Raw genomic sequence first — 16,901 nt, forward strand, 5'->3', positions numbered from 1 at the left:
CCCTTCCTTCTGGGAAGTGGCACAGCACAGGCAGCTCTGCACCAGGCTGTCAGGAAGAGATTCCCACTGCACTGGAATTAGAGACAGGTCCAAACAAACCTGCTCCCTTCCAGGGATTGGGGAATCACACCTGCCTCTGTTTTCTGAAAAGCAGGTACAACAGTTTTGTCTGTTCAAGGTGCACCATCCCTGATCCTCTGACAGCAGCACTGAGCAAGATGCTCAGAGGCAAAGGGGATTTTTGAATCAGCTTGGGTGGCCACCAGCTATTTCAGGTTGGGTTGATTTCTGCAGGCCCTTGGCAGCATTTCTGGGGAGGCTTTTTTGAAGTTATGTCCTTCAGCTGAAACCCCCCCAAGCCCCTCTTTTTCTGACCACCCCAAGGAAAGTGAAATTCCTTGAGGAAAATAACTTTCAAACCTCTCTGAGTTTTAAAAGTCCTATTAGACTAATTTTTAGGATGCAGGGAGAAGAAAGCTTAAGCTAGACAAACTAGTGGAAAAACTGATCTTATAAAGCAGTGGATGCTATCAGGGAAGTGAGCAATTTCCTGTAAGCACCATAACCATTGCATTTCTGCTAGAGCAGACCTGTCTCACCTTCCCAGCAGCATTCCCTCTACCTGCCCTGTTCCTGGAGCCCATTTCAACAGCTCCAATGGTGTGATGCACTTCAGTGACCTATTAGCTGTCACCTGCTCAGGACACAGCCATGGCACATTTGCCATTGTGTAAAAGCAGCAGCAGCAGCAAACATAACACCCTAAATAAATGTTCAGAGGCTGCAGAGTGGTGTAATTAATCACAGGGTCTTTCACAGGCAGCAGCAGGGAGGGGAATGCACAAGGCAAGGCTGTGGGAGGGGGGACATCAGGGCCCCCTTCTGCTGCTTGTCTCCATCCTGCCCTGCCAGAGGCTACAGGAGCCAAGGGATGAGAGACCAGGCAGCAGCTGGAGTTGGAGTCAAGGTCAAGCTCCATTTCACAGTTCATCCCATTTTCTGAGCCCGGACAAGTGACAGTTTCCCCAGCCTGCTTTGTTTGGGCACATCCCTGATCAGCAGATAAGTAGCCCTCATTGCCAGGGTCTGCAGAGGTGTAAAGTTAAGACTGCTCCAAACCCACTCTCTGCCCTGCTGGATTTGCATCTTCCCTTTCCCACATTCCCCAGGGCCCAGACCCGCTGACACAGACAAGAGATGTCAAAGGAAGAGACAGAAGGAACAGCTTAAACACCCTGAACTGCATCCCTCCAAATCCTCCCTTGGCAGACAACCAGCTCTCAGCTCTCCTTCTCTGCAGTTATCTCCTCCTGCACTCCCTGGGAATGTACTCCATTGGGATGCTGGCTCCTGCTGCCCACCCAGCAGCTGAATAGCTGCACCAAGGGACACAAAGTCTGGGGGCTGCTTGGGAAAAAAAACCAGGAAGCCTCAAATTTAAGACACAACAGAGTCTAGAACACAGCACACCTCTGTCAGCACGCCTTGCTGCCCAACAGCAATGCTCTCCCTCAACAGCCAGCCCCCAAGTTCATCAGCAGAAGCAACTGGAATAGCTTAAACCTGGGAGAAACCTCCACCATCACCACTTGAGAAAGTCTTCAGGGACTCTTGGACTCACCAGGATGGCAGAAATGGCAAGTTGGGAGCCAGCAGGACTTCTCCAGGGTGAGCTGACTGATGCCTTGGCTGAGCCCTCTGCTCTTCCCAACCTGAATCCTCCCTCATCCAAGGACACTGGTCAATGCAGAGGTGTCCTCCTGATTCAGAGGGGCACTGCCCTCCCCTGAAGAGATAAAGATAAGAAAAGGTGTTTTTAGTTCCTGACATTGAGCAGAAAACTAAAGCATAAGTCCTAAAGGCTGTCAGCATTCACCCTGAGCCCCAAGGTCAGCCCATCTGAGTCATGCCTCCTCTTCCTCCCTTTTTTTCAGCCCCACTCCCTGTTCTCTCTGGAAGGCTGGTATTCTCCTGCTCTGACCAGCTGCTGGAGCAACACACCAAAGCACTGCAGAGAAGAAGAAAAAAAACAACCCAAACATATATATAGCAGCCTTTGAGCCAAGCTTTTAATATTTCATCTTTCTTTTTCTGCCAGAAGAAAGTAAATTCCTTATGCTGGCTGGGCTGCAACCTCACCACCACATCCCTGTGCCTCAGACAGCCCTGGTTGCCAGCCCCTCCAGGCAGATGGGGAGTGCAAGGCTCATCTTCCTCCCACATAACCCCTTCTGCTCCGGCATCCCTTGACACTGGTCAGGCAGCACAGTGGGGACGAGGCACTGAGGGGACAGGGAGGCCTGGGCAGCTGCCTAGGAACTGCAGAATTCAAGATGCTGTAGAGAACCCCACACTGAGCTCCACGAGGCACCCAGATGCCTTGATGGACCCACTCTGGTGGAAGAACTTGCCTGGGAAAGGTGACAGGTCAGCAGGCACCAGGTCACCCCGAGTGGCATCTGCCAATCCCCACCACCGAGCTCCATGTCAAAGCCAGCTGCCATCCCACCGGCACACAAACCATCCATCAGGCATCGTCTGTGTCAAAGCCAGTTTTTATTTGTAAATTTAATGTCTGTAAAGTATTTTGGCTTTAAATTATTCCGCAGCCTCCCCTCGGTTCAGCGGCGCTTCCCCGTCTAGACAGAACAATCTTGTTGTCAGCGAAACAGATTCGCCCTGACATCCCCGCCGCGATGCCGCTGCTATTTTGTAGAATGGAAAAGAGCTAAAAAGCCCTTTCTTTACTGTTTTGAAATGTGATTCCTGTCCATTCAACTTCAAACAAACGCCTCAATAAATAATCCTGCTGTCTTTGGTTTGATCTCTCCGTGTTGGGAAGATGCATGGATGGAGGAAGGGGGGATGGCTCAGCATCTGTTGGGTCTGGCATCTCCCAGTGCTGCTTGCAGCGTGCCTGCTCTCCCGGGAGCAAGGGATTCCCACCTCTCCTGCTCTGTCTTTCAAACCCACCTGCTTTGGCTCTCTCCCAGGCTGCAGACCAAGGACTGGAGTGTGGAGATCTCTGTGGCAGCAAAGCCCCTGCTCCCAAACACTGATCTGTCTGATCCTCTGTGGCTGCGGGACAAACCTTGGATGGCTGGTAGGGAGATGCAGGACAGGCATCAGCAGCCTGAAAGAGATATTAAACCAAGTCAAAACACATTTTGCATATCACTTGTTGCCAGGTCTCTGCCAGCATGAAAGACTACAAATACTTCCATTTTAATTTAAAAAGTACTTTTTCCCCTTGTGCACCAAGGCGAAGGTAAACGAGAACGAGCGTTCAGCAGCACCTCCTGTCAGCCTGTGGTACTTGGAGAGAGAAAACAGCCTGATCCAGCCAAAAATAACATTGCTCCCCTTTTGCTCTGTCTGTGACACATCCTTGATGTTTGCAGTCAGAAGTGACAGGTACCAGTTGGGGATCTTTCCATCTCCTCTCCTGGTAAGAGGAGGCACCCACGTGGCAGCAGGGAGGTGATCTCTACCTTGTGTGAGGCATTCCCTGCCTGGGCATCACCCAGGGGAAAGGCACAGCCCCAGAACTAACCCCAAGTGTCCAGCCCCGAGGAGCTGGACACAATCACACAGAACAGAGGGGCCTCCATCAGAGCAAGCTGAAGGTCAAGAGCTCAGCCCCAGGGATGCCTCTCCAGGGTGCCTGCAGCCAGGTGGGGATGGAGAAGAGTCTGAACTCACCAACAGGCACATCTACGGGTGGAAAAGGGACATATTACCTGATTTTATTCCCCAAATGCCCACAGACCTGCAGGAGGTGCCCAGTTCAGAACAGATTGTATCAGTCCTCCTGCATTAACATTTAATCCCAGTGCCAGAGCATCACACTGTAGATCAACTGAGAAAGCACTACACAGAGAAAGAGACACTCGCCTCTAAATATTCAAGCAGGAAAAGTGCCTCTGAATATTCAAATAGGAAAAATGAAATCATGAAGCAAGAACTTGTTTTCTGCACAGGCACCACCATCCAGCAGCGCAATGGGAAGAGCTACACAAGAAAGAGCTGCTTCAGGGCACCTCCACTCCTGCTTCCCACCCTTCACCTCATTAATTCATCCCTGTCCTGCCCCCTGTGGAGATATTAACCCACTCCCAGGAGCAGTCAGGAGTTTCCCCCAGGGGCAAGCTGGCTCTGTCCCATAGGGAACAGGTCCCCTGGCTGTGCCACAGCCAAAGCCCCACATTTGGAGCAGCCCCCAGCACACCCACCCCAGCCAGGAGCAGATGGCCCCAGGATCCAGAGAGGCAAAGCGGGGGAAGATTCCACCATCCCAGGATGTGCCGTGCAGAATCAGCCCAAAGGACTGACTGTTCCAGGGAAAATAGCACCAGGAAAGCATGGCAAACAGCATATGGATGTGCCCCTTCCTGGGTGCATTGAGACCATCCCACACAAGATCCTCAACAAGCACAGAACCCAGAGAGGGCTGAGAGCATCCTGCAGCAGCAAGTTCTACTTTCTGCCTCCTCCTTTACCCAACAATATTATTTACCAGCTCATGAATTCAGTGAGAAGGGTTTGCCCCGGGTCCGGGGGATCAGCAATTGTTCCTTTGATCAAACCTGTACCTTCAGCACATGCTCACTGTTAATGGAGAGCTGAGCAACCTTTCTCTCCTCACCCCCTCCACCTGCAGCAGCCCTGCTGATGACCAGATCCATGATAAATGGAGTCAGAGCTCAGTGGAGTGTTTGCTGTCCTCCTGGGATGGAGGTGTTAATGCATGGGCTGAGCTGGGGGCGGGGGAGTGAAGTGCTGAAAAATGATGCAGGCAAAGCTCATTATCACATCCTTAATAGCCCTGAAATTGCTGTGAGGGCCTCTGTCAGTTCTGCTCCCCCTGGGTGGTAGGGAGCCATCCCCATCTGTCTCAGCAGCAGGGCCTGGTCCCCTCTCCAGAGCCGCTGGCCACCCAAGCAGACAGGGCACCTCCACACTTGGAGCCAAGGTCTCCACACCAGGTATTCCTGAGAGGAACTGCAAAGGAGAAGTTGTGCTGGCTCAGCTCAGCACCCCTGCTCCAAATCCATTGACTCCAGGAGGGGGCCTCAAGCATCCAGATTTTACTCCTACACTCTGCTCCTGCCCTCCACGACGAGAGGCAGAACGTGCCTGGATCTCCCTGCCTGTATGAAAGAGCTGTAGCATCTTCCACCCGCCTTGGTGAACATCTTTTGCTTTTAGTTCTTCTGGGGCACTCAAGAGCTTCACTGATACATTTTGGGGAATTTTCAGCCAGTTCAGAGGTGCTGATGGCACTTCCAAGGTCACCCACCACCTGGGCCATGGCTCTGCTCAGGTGTGTTTTCAAGTCAACACATCATCACAGAATCCCAGAACAGTTTGGGTTGGGAGGGACCTTTAAAGGTCACCTAATTCCACCCCCTGCCATGGGCAGGGACACCTTCCACTAGACCAGGTTGCTCAGAGCCCCATCCAACCTGGCCTTGGACACTTAACACATCCTGGATGTGCTGGTAACTCTCTCCAGTGGGAGATGGATGTGGACACCAACCACTTGGCTCCAACACACCCTGAACAGCTCAGCCCCCACCAATGACAGCAGGTGCTCGAGGTACTGCTTTGATCCAAGGAGCAATTGCTGGTCCCCCAGATCCAGGGCAAACCCTTCTCACTGAATTCATGAGCTGGTAAAATACTACTCCTGGGTGAAGGAGGGGGCACAGGGCAGGAGTAGGTCCCATGTCAGCACAGAGCTGGTGGCTGCACCTTTAAGTGCTGCATCTCAGTTCCACTTCTGGTGACACCTGCACCAAAGGGATTTGACGGCTCCCAAGAAATGCCAAGCCAAGAAGCTTTTAAGAACTCCTGAACTGCCTTTTTAAGAGGCAGGGCACATGTGCAGCTAATCCAGTCTTAAAACTAATGATTTAATTTACCTTAGGAGAAGCAAACCAGCATAAATTAATATCTCCCAGTAGTATAACATAAGCATGTTTTATCTAGAGATTATGTTGATTAAATCATCAAGTGCCATAATCTTCCTTTCGTACCTCAATAAAAAAAATCCCTAAAAATATAGATATAGCCTTCTAAGCCACAGGGGGGAAGTGCACATTCATCTCCAAGCACTCTCCTCGCTCAGCAGTGCGTGCACATGAGACTCCCCACCCTGGAAGGAGCTGCTCCAGCTGGTGCAGTAAGGAGAGGGAAAATGAAGCTACGTGTTCCGAATGGAAGCGATGCCAGGAGGTGAAGGAGCTTGGAGTCGGTACAGGAGCCACACTCGTGGGGTTTCACTCTGCAAATGTGACTGAGGAGATCAGATCTGACTTCTCAAGGCCATGTATCTGCTTTCAGGGTGTAAGACACCAAGGCCATTAGTCACACAAGCTGGAAATTCGAGTGGCTCAGTTCCACCACGCAGGGAGACAGTGCCTGAGCAGAGGGGGAAAGCACCGAGGCCCACTTCAAACATTTCCCTCCCACCCCTCTAATCTCATTTCTGCTTGTTCCCGCTTGCTTTGCTCTCCACTGAACTGAAGGACTACACCACCCACCCTGGTGAATCAACAAGACCTACCTTGGCTTTTTCCAACCGAGTCTGCACCTGCCGGGGGTTGTTTTTCAGACAAAGCCTGTTCCTGTGGGACTCAGCTGCAAACCCTCTCCTGCAGCTCTCTGCCAGGTAATCATGCACGGGCACTTCAGGTTTAATGGCTTTGTCTGCTGGCTGTTTGGATTGCTGGAGAGCTCTTGGGCAGGGCACTTCAGAAGCACAACACCTTTCATTTAAAGCCAATTCAGAGCCTCGGTGGTGAGTTTGAAAGCTTCCCTGGAGAAGGACAAAGGATTTGTTAGGAGAAGGTGTCCAAGGCCAAAACAACATCCCTAACATCAACAGAAAGCTCCTGCCATGAGAATGCAAAACCTAAACCCTCTTTATACTGACCACTGACACCAGCAGCAGGTCTCCAGCAAACAACCTGGATTTATAAGGCCAAGTCTCAACAGGAGCAACATCGACTCACCCTCCTAGCCCCTGGTGTTGGTGTTTATGAAATAAGTGGATTTTGCAAAGAAAGGGCAATTAACAGACATTGTTGTGTTCAGTTATTGAGAAGTTGGGGCAAGCAGCAAGAATCTGCCAGTGCTGCTGAGTGTGGGCTGCAGCCACCACAAGTCCCCTGCCTCAGTTTCCTCATAAACAAGGTAATTACTCTGCTGTTGTAAAAGCTTGGGAGCCTTCAGGAGAAAAACGGCATTATCTGAAAAAATATTTTAATACCCAAATGAAGCTGTCAAGAGCAACTCCCTGCCCGGTGTCTCAGGCAGAAAACACGTCTCCATTCAAACACCCTGTCCCTGCAATCAAAAAATATACATCTTGTAAAGGAACCAGTTTCAGGTTCTGTGAGGAGGCCCTTTCTCAGCAAGAGGTTTTTTTCAGAGAGGAGACACAGTGTGCTGACTTGCAGCCTTACAAATCTAGAAGCTTCAAGAAGTCTCCTGACTTTTTTTTTTTTTTATTATTACTCATTTCTATGGTCCTGCAAACCTGCCTGATGAGTCACAGAGCAGAGGAGGGTTGTGTTTCTTTCCTTGAACTCCTTTCAAACTAAAACTCAGACCCAAGCCCCTTTCTCCTCTAGACTCAAACCTCCATGTCTTACTGTATAGAACTGAATTCCCTAAAATGATTCAGGCGGAGGACTGTAATTTCAGAACAACTCTGCACATCCTTCTGATGTCATTTTACAGTAGAAATAACCTATATCTGACCCTCTCCCTCTCTGAGTGTCTCTGTCTGCCCAGCTCTGAACAGCATTTCCCTCCTGGGCTTTGTAACCTCCTCAGTCCAATTAACAGGGTCTCCAAAAGCCTGGGGACTTCATTACTTCTAAATGAACCATCTTCAAACACACTAATGCCACTTGTCTTCTGCAGGACCCTCATTCCAGGCAAGCCTGACATTTTGACAGACCTCCACACTCATTTTCACCGAGGAAATGCACCATTACAGAAGGTTAATTTTTTAGGATGGATAGAAAAATCTCTTTCTCCAGGTAAATATTAGACAAACATCTACACACTGCGTGGAATTACATGTCAAGCCACTCGATAAAACCAACTTATCTGCCAGGAACAAGCCTGTCAAATCCTTGGCACAGATGCCTTTCTCCCCCCATTTTAAGTCTAGAGGAAGGGAGGGGGGCTCCACTCATTGATCACCCCCACCCTGCCAGCACCACGTCTGCCCGTGCTTCAGCCTCCCTGCTGAGACAGCTGCCTTTGGAGAGGAGGATTTTGAGAGGATACCAAGAGAAAAGCCTTCCAAAAAAAAAAAAACAAAAAAAAAAAGTCACAGGGGTTGCTTGGCTTCTACCCTCACTCCCGGGGCTTTAGGCACGCTGGGAGAGCGCTGCTGTCTGCAAACACCACCTCTGCCACGTCTCCTCCTCACAGAACAGCCTGCAGGCAGCACAGAGGGTGCTCAGCTCGCCTGTGACAGCAGCCAGCAGAGCCACATCACTCTGCTGCTGCTCACTCCCAGCAGCTCATCCCTTCCCAAGGAGAAAACTCGGCTGAGGGACTTGCTCCTCACTCCAATGCTCTCAACAGACCAGACCTACAAGCGTTTGCTTTTAGGTTTTTAACACATTCCCCCTCTCCCCAAGCTGGGGGCAGAAATCTTTCACAGCAGATCAGAGCCCACAGATGTCAGACAGCTTCTCTTCCTTCTTTTGTGATGCCCTGGGAAAGCCAAAGCTGGCAGGCAGAAAGCCCAGGATACCTGGCAGGATGGACTTGATTGTCTCCAGCTAATGAGTTCCACCTCGGAGGGAGAGATCCTCCTTTCCAGGGGCCTCAGGTCCTCTCTGAGCTTCATCTAGAATCTGCAGGGACACTGCCATTCCACACTCAACATCCTGCATGAGCAAATGACTCATTATCCCCAGGGAGCTGCCATCTGTCAGCCCATCACGGACAGATCTGATTAAAAGAACATCCCCGTGATCTCCACCTACTGCAAAGGAGAACGTGCTCTCTCCCAGTGGTTCATGCTAACACATTCTAACTTGGGATTTGCAACGAGCTTCTCATACTCAACTACCAAACACAGCTGATGAGCAGTAACTCGTTATCCAGAAATCATCGGGTCACTGCTCTGGGCTGAGCCAGATGGATCTGGGATGGAGGAGGGACAAGAGGGTAACGCTGAAGAAGAGGTGATGCACCCAGAGGTGGAATTCTGAGGTAGTTAAAACTCTAGAGTAAAACCTTAAGGAAGGTTAAATTGCCCTCCAGCCCAGAGTACAAGCTAAGTTGAGGAAGGCATTTCTAGCTGGATTGCAGACCCAGCTCTCAGTCTGTGGCAGACATTTGCTCTCCCAAGCCCCGAGTCATCAAGTTTGCTCTCATTTACTTCTCTCCGTAGAAACCTTTGAGATTTGCATTTCAAAACCACTATAGGGGTAAAATCACTGCTGAGACAGGCAGCAGCAGGCACTGGATGCCCTTCACAGCACTGACCATGCGGGAAGGCAGGAATGCTCCTGCACTGGCAGCGGCTTCTCCCGCTCGTTCTGCTCAGCAGCAGCCGAGATTGCCACAGCAACAGGAGACGGAGGAGAAAAGTATTTCTCCAGAGCATATTTGGTTGCTTTCAAGTGGATCGACACAGGAGAGTTCGTTTGTAAACGTCAAGAGCATGTCGGTGTGAAATTGGAAAATGCGAGTGGGCGGCAGCACGGCCAGCACAGCTCGGGGGGAGGAGATTGAACACTGGGCTCACCTGAGCAGGGTGTGGACCCAGAGACCTGCAGGAGCTCACAGGGCCTCAGCACTCATTGACTGAGCAAAGGAAAACTCTTGTCACTAAGGCAGACAGCTCTGTGGCTACTCCCCCCACGCTGGGCTCCAGGAGTTCTGTCTCCAAAACGCCCACTTTTGTGTGCGGGCACCACGAGGCTGAGCTGCATCCTGCTGTTTTCCCCTCGGGAAGGGAGAGACCCCAGTGCTGATGTTCCCAGCAGCACCACTGCTCTGTCAGCTGAGCCATGTAACCAGGCAGCAAACAGGGACAGTAAGGTCGAGCAGGAGACTGTGCTCCTCCCCAAAACAATTGAAGAGGCTCATTAAACCGGTTAATAGCAGGAGCAGCACTGACACCATGCCACAGCATTTTCACTTTCCTTTGTAACAACATCCCAAAGGGCTCGAGCACTAAGTGGCACCTCAAGAGTCCAGTTGAGATGTGCCAGGAGCAAGAGAGGGCAGCTCATCCTGAAAAACACAGAAGGTAATGAACCTCTTCTTGGATGAAGAGCGAGGCTCTCCCTGTGCTCTGGTGATGATGATGGCTGGGTTAAACACCCAGTGAACAAGCAGGCAGCACAACTCAACCTCACCATCCTTCACTGCTCCCCCTCACAGCAGGCATTTGGGAGACACATCTCCTCCCTAAAGGAAAATTTGGGGAAAGCAGGATGAGAGCTAAACAAACACTTATTCTGTCACATTTTTGTGATTCTGCTGACAGCCCATTCGGAGCACACTCAGCTCACTGAGAGAATACTGCAACAAGACAAGTGACAGACAGGGTCACAGGTCCAGGAGACCTCCTTGGTCAGAGGCATCACATCCAGCAATCCCCAGTGATAAACCAAGAACCCAGACCCTGCCTGGCCATGCACCACATTCCTCTTCACCTGAGACACCACATTGGTTCAACCAAGCGTTTGGCAATCAAAAGATGCAGAGGCAGTGAAAGGGCTCACTGCAATAAATTAATTAAATAAAGAAAAGTACCAATGCCTTGGAATGTAAGTAAATATGCAACACCACCATTGAAACAGGGTGTGTAACAAGGCACGGTTGGTTGGCTGAGACACACCGACCATCTCTCCTGGGCTCGTGCCTCTGCTCGGCTGACTGGCTGCATCCATTAATTATACCCCCATTAGGCAGGCAGGAAACCCTCCCAACCAGAGGCACCTTCCTGCTCTGTCACTCAGCCCAGGAACATGACAGATACAACAGAGCTGAGGCATAATCGAGACAGAGCACCTGCCAGGCTGGATGGATAGGGAGAAACCCCTCTGCACAGAGGCTTTGCAGATTATTAATACCTTTGGTTACATGACATGATGAAGAGGCACTGCAGGCCTCGTGAAGGCCACAGCCAGAGTTTTTGAGGTTGCTCACATCCATTACAAGTGTACAATGTGTTCCCCAAGGTCTCCAGCACTGGGGTGGCAGAGCAGCCACACGTGGCAGCCACCGGGACGAGCCAGCCCAGCACAGGAGCTGATGCATTTTTCATGCCCCCTGTGGGCTTTCACATTATCTCAGAGCAAACAAAACCTTTCTTTCAGAAATCCAGCCTCAGCACTGAGAGGTGCCCAGCCCTGCTAACTGCTCCAGAGACTGCACTGTGGGGAGGCCCTGGCACAGGTTGCTCAGAGAAGCTGTGGCTGCCCCATCCCTGGAAGCGTCCAAGGCCAGGCTGGATGGAGCTCTGAGCAACGTAGGCTAGTGGAAGGTGTCCCTGCCCATGGCAAGGGGTGGAATGAGATGAACTTTAAGGTCCCTTCCAACCCAAACCATTCTGTGATTCTGTGATTCCGTGATTCCCTCCAGGATCTGCTTCCCACACCCCCCACCTCCCTTGTCCAGACACACCGTGCAGCAGTCCAGTCATGAAAGCACCAACACTGCAGCTTTGCACCCCAAAATATCTGCTAAATACTCGCTTTCACAGCACCTGGAAAGGCCAAGCAAGCACCTGTGTCTACTCAGAAGGATGAAATTCTCAGGGAGCAAAGCCCTGCTGTGACAGAGCCCCTCACTGGATTGCCACCAATTTTCCCTTCCTTGGAACAAACAAGGGTTTATCCATCTTGGTTTTATCCAAGGGGACAGACACTTTATTTCTGTATTTCACCCAGACTTCCAGAGCTCTTCTCAAAACAGTTATTTCAATGAAAGTGGAAACAAATCAATAGTTTTGAATTGTCTTCGGGGAGAAGGAGACCAACAGGCTGGGCTGGGAACTCTCCTGCCAGCTTTGCCACGTTATTTCCCTTCCCTGAACTGCAAAACTTCACACTGGGTACAAAATGAGCCCTAATCAATACTCTAGTGCTGAGATACTATTACAGACTGTGCATCCCTGGGTCCCAGGTCACATGTCAAACCCTCCTGCCATGTCTTACAGTTTCCCAGACAGCCTTAAAACCACAGGTTTAGCAATTCCCAATTTCAGTGGATGAGGTTTTTACTACCCCAGAAATCCTGTTCCATCAGAATATTTGCCTCCTGAATTTACAGTGATTTTGTACAACTGCATTACATGATTTAGTACCTCTAGTATTCAGTCTGCCCTATTACATGATGCCTCATGATGTACAAGGTTTGGAATGTTGCCTCCTAGTCACAAAAGAAAAAATATTCCTGTGACTATAATGCATTGTTAGTAAATTGTAGTTCATGGGCAACAGGCTATTTCTTCCCCCAAATGAATAATTATTCAGTGTTAACAGGAACTTGACATGATCAGCAGCTGCCTTCAACTGTCTGCATAACAGAAATCAGTCAATTGTTTATCAGACACCCATTAGCTCCCTGAACAAAAAAGGAAAATAAACCACAAAACAAACTTGACCTACCTCTCCATTTAATGACAGAAGCTGACGTGGAGCTCCATCCATGTGTCCTGAGCCAACCACTCTTCAAACCCATGTCCGTCAGTGCAACCAGTCTGTTCACTTTATCACCCTTCAGTCACCAATTCCAACCAGGATTTAAACCATCAAGCAGAAAAACTTAAGACACCACTTTTAACCTTGACTCATATTTGATAGTTATTTTTGTTAAAGCTCATTAGCTTTGGTGAACTGGGCTGGCCGTTAAACCAGCAGAGATGTGCAGCCAACCTTTGTCAAAAGGATCCTAACTCAATAAAAATAAGGAACTTCAATACAGCGAAATGAAAAATGTATGTTTCATCACTATTCTGATTATTTTCCCCTCTCAAGATTTGGGGCAGAACACGGGGATGCAAATTAGAACTAAATGAAAAATGACAAAGCTACCTTAGGCACACAGAGTGACTGATAGCTTTCAAATTTAGGATTGATTAAACAAAGCAGTGGCTGTTTCCTGTGGGTTAGAGCTCTCTGTTCCAAAGCCCTACAAATGCCTGGCTTTGCTCAGAGCATTGCTATTTTAGAACCAAAGGCTTAAGTAACTCTTCCTGCTGCTTGTTCAGCATCTCAGTTATGTGAGGGGAGTTTAGGCACCCACCCTGCTTATATACACACCAGATATTTTGCCTTTTTGTCTTTTTGTCACCTAAATGTCATTTGAATTTTGGTCCCAGGGTACAAGGTTTCTTTGAGTGACTTTCCCCCTCTGCCTGTTTGTTAATATCACATTGGGGGGGTAAAAAAACCCAAATATTTTGTGTTTTTTTTTCAGTGCTCATAAACCCAAAGAGTTCTGTAAGCATATTTAAAAACTAAACTAAATCAACATTTTCCATTCTTGCATAAAAAGGAGGAATCTAAATAACCAGTATTGATGGCACTGCAAAGAGACAGATATTTAAAGTATTACAAAATATTTTGGCATCCTGAAAGTCTGACATGATGTTAAATGTTAAAGGTGCTTCCCACATTCAGCATAACATTAAAATAATGACCCTCTAACTGTACGAAATGTGAACTGTCAGTGACAACAGGTTTTCAATAAATCGTAGAAAAACAGAAACATTAATTAGTTTTCTAAATAATTCAGTATATATTAAATGTTTACTTTTAGAACTTGAGAAACTAAAACTAATAACAAACCTTAGACACCCATTCAGATTTTCTTAGGTCATTCAGCATTTGCTATTTGGAACAAGAACCCAAAAGCTGCCTTTTTTTTTTTTTTTCCTGAAGGAAGAAGAACCTCAGTTACTCACAAGTGTCACAGCAATTTCTTGCTCTTTCAGGGTTTATTTTTTTAAGTTCCCTAGAAATTTAAAAAAAAAATTGCAAAGAATTAAGGTTTCTGTCACTCAATCACTTTGTCTCTTTACAAAATTCAAGAAAAAGCACATGAGCTAAAAAAGACAATTTTGTTTATTAGCTTTTGTCCTTGGAAGAAGCCTCTGTGCGTGAGTATGATGTCAAAAGGCCCCTGGAATTTGGCTCACTGATCTGGCTGCTGTCCATTTGAACATCTAATGGCTGGGGGGGGATGTCTTTTTTTATTTTACACGTATCAACATCACAGTTCATTTCTCAAGGCAATGAAAAAAAAAATGCTTGATATGAGTCAACAGCCAATTCCAATTTAACCCTCAATAAAAGTCTATTTTTGGCAGAAGGTTTGCCTTTCTTTAAAATTACTATAACCACGAGTTAAAAACCACTTCATAATGAGGATTAAATTGTTTCATACCTGTGGCAAAGCTGTTTCTGTTCACTGAGGGTTTGAATCCTTCAAGACTGATGATAGGCAGGCAAAGAGCAGACAGAAAAGCCAATTTTCTCTTGGAATTTAAGCAAGACCTTGTCCATCTCCTTGAGTAACTTGTCTCTATTTTTCCAACCAGTGGCAGGAAATCTTCAGTTCTACAGCTGCTGTCTATACTCTTGATCTCCACATGCCTCATCCTCACCACAGCACATCTTGAGCATCCTTTTAGGATTAAAAAAAAAATGCACTGCTTCCCTGAGTGCACAACAAGGCACTGCATTTCATCATTTCCAGCCTTGCTAATGGCTCAGGCCATTACAGAACAGCCTGCCTGGAAAAACAGGGTACAATATCCAGGTACTTTGTGAGACAGATCTACTCTTTATGCTGATGACAAAGGCAGGACAGACTTTCATTTCATAAAGAAACTAAGGATGAAGTAGCCTATAAACAAAATACCTTCAGAGCAGCAGTTAAATCTGAACAAAGAGGGCTGCAAGCCCATACTCAGGACTGCCAAACCCAGAGGTTGATCCAAGGGCAAGGAATTCTGGCAGAAGGAGATTCAAGGTTGGTATGGAAGAGCAGAGCACAAGTTTGAGATGAAGTTTTGCCAACTTCCACGTGGAAGCAGTGCCCTGATTCACCATGAGTTTATGTAGCCCCTGTCCCCAGTCCATCCAACACACACTGACATTCCTTCCATCCCACACAGACTCCTCACTGTCCTCGTTCTTCCTTGTCTTCTCCCACTCCTTGATCAACACCACAAGGTGACCCTTAGGAGAACAGCGACATCTCAGCAGTTGGGTGTCCACAGGGTTTTCAGGAGAAGGAAGTGGTTCAACAGTCTCACAGGTATTCACTTCCAAAAGACTCTCCAAATTCTGACCAGGGATTGCACTGGAAACCTGTGTCCCACCCCCATCTCCCCTTTCAACACCTCCCATGGGAAGACAGGCTTTGGCTTGGGAGAGCAGCTGTTCTTTGCCCACTGATGGTGAGCACATGTTGTAGATTCAGATTAAGATGTGGTGTTGAAGCTGTTTAATTACATTTACACAACATGCATCTGTACCTGTACCTGGCTCTAAGGGAGCTGCTGCACATCCACACTCCTACCAATACCCAAAGTTACCCCAAAACAGGGAACATCACAGCAGCAGAGATCAGCTGCTGTCAGCAGGTTTTATCTCCCCAACACTGAACCAAAGTTCCCAGCTGCTTCCACAAATATAGATATTGATAAAATGATATAGACAGGAAATAAATCCTGCTACTCACTTAAGCACTTTTTATTATTAGAACGATGATGTTCATTTTAAGACTCGGTGACAAATCCTGTTTGGTACATCACCACCTTATTAAAAACCTGGGACACGTGCAGAGAATGTTAAATTATATTAAGTAAGCTGTTAACTTGACAAAATCCAGGCTGCTGCTTTCTGCCTGACTAAGCTGCAGCAAAGATGGCACGTTGTCAAGGGGTGGGAAACATCCTCTCCTTCCTTGCCAAAGCTCCAGATCCAGTTGAAACTGCAAACAGCAAAAATCAGTAAGGTGTCTGTCACATCAAGAACTCAGCCATCACACTCCACTCCAGACCCACGTACATGCATCAGTTTTTGGGGTGTGACTGCCACCCAACTGCAGGAAAGAAATGGACACAGTCATTCCAACTCCCTTGCCTTGCCTATATTCCATTTATCCAGCTCAACTGATGCTGAACAAGAAGGCAGCTCCAGAGCAAAAACAAAAAAAATGCCTCAAAGTGACAGATATTGATGAAGACAGAATTTACAACTTTTTGATTAGTAATCAAAAGCAGCACAAAGTTGTTCTGCACATAAGACAGAGATCTGACAGCAGTGCCAGGGCACCGGGTGGCTCCTGCCAATGCAGTCCCACATGGCATTGGTGGTTCCAGCCATCCGCAAAAGATTGGGAATAATAAAGGAATGCCAGAGTCAGATCTTTAAACATCTTGGCATTAACATCATTATTTGAGCATTTTCACTTGTGCCACAGGAGGGCAAGTGTAGAAACCCCAGTGTTTACCTCCAGTAATTAAAACACCCTTCAAGGGGAACCCTTTGCAAAGCATTTTAGGGAATGAAGGTTCCAGCTATGGTCTAAGAGCAGGGCAATGCCACTTTCTACTCTGTACCAGGCTCCTTTGGAAGATAAAACAGATCCAGTACCTCCTGTCAGAAGGATTCCACCACAACCTGTCATTCTAAGCACCAATGAAAAAAATGAAGTTTATCTTTTGTCACTACATCTGTGAATGATTACACTCACACACAGAGTTCATACGGCCAAGCTATCTGCAAACTCCAGGTAATTGTTCCTTTAATTTATAGTCATCCACCTATTCCAGGTAATCTATTTCAGCAAATAGACATACTCTGCTTGTTCATTGAAGGGTTTTTTAATGTGAAGAGAAA

General features: G+C 48.0%; 1 long non-coding RNA gene across 2 annotated transcripts; it reads right to left on the minus strand.

The window, feature by feature from the left end:
- Positions 1-1,909: 1,909 nt before the first annotated feature.
- LOC108505398 lies at positions 1,910-13,991 on the minus strand. Of its 2 annotated transcripts, XR_001877492.1 has the most exons (5): positions 13,839-13,991; positions 12,657-12,765; positions 6,569-6,820; positions 2,974-3,133; positions 1,910-2,008 (listed from the first exon to the last, which is right to left on the minus strand). It is a non-coding gene; the product is annotated as an uncharacterized LOC108505398 (long non-coding RNA). The 2 variants fall into 2 exon arrangements; XR_001877491.1 differs by lacking the exon at positions 13,839-13,991 and having other exon boundaries at positions 12,657-13,130.
- Positions 13,992-16,901: the final 2,910 nt, after the last annotated feature.

The sequence above is a fragment of the Lepidothrix coronata genome, unplaced genomic scaffold, assembly GCF_001604755.1.
Source record: "Lepidothrix coronata isolate B3197 unplaced genomic scaffold, Lepidothrix_coronata-1.0 Scaffold189, whole genome shotgun sequence".
Classification (NCBI taxonomy): domain Eukaryota; kingdom Metazoa; phylum Chordata; class Aves; order Passeriformes; family Pipridae; genus Lepidothrix; species Lepidothrix coronata.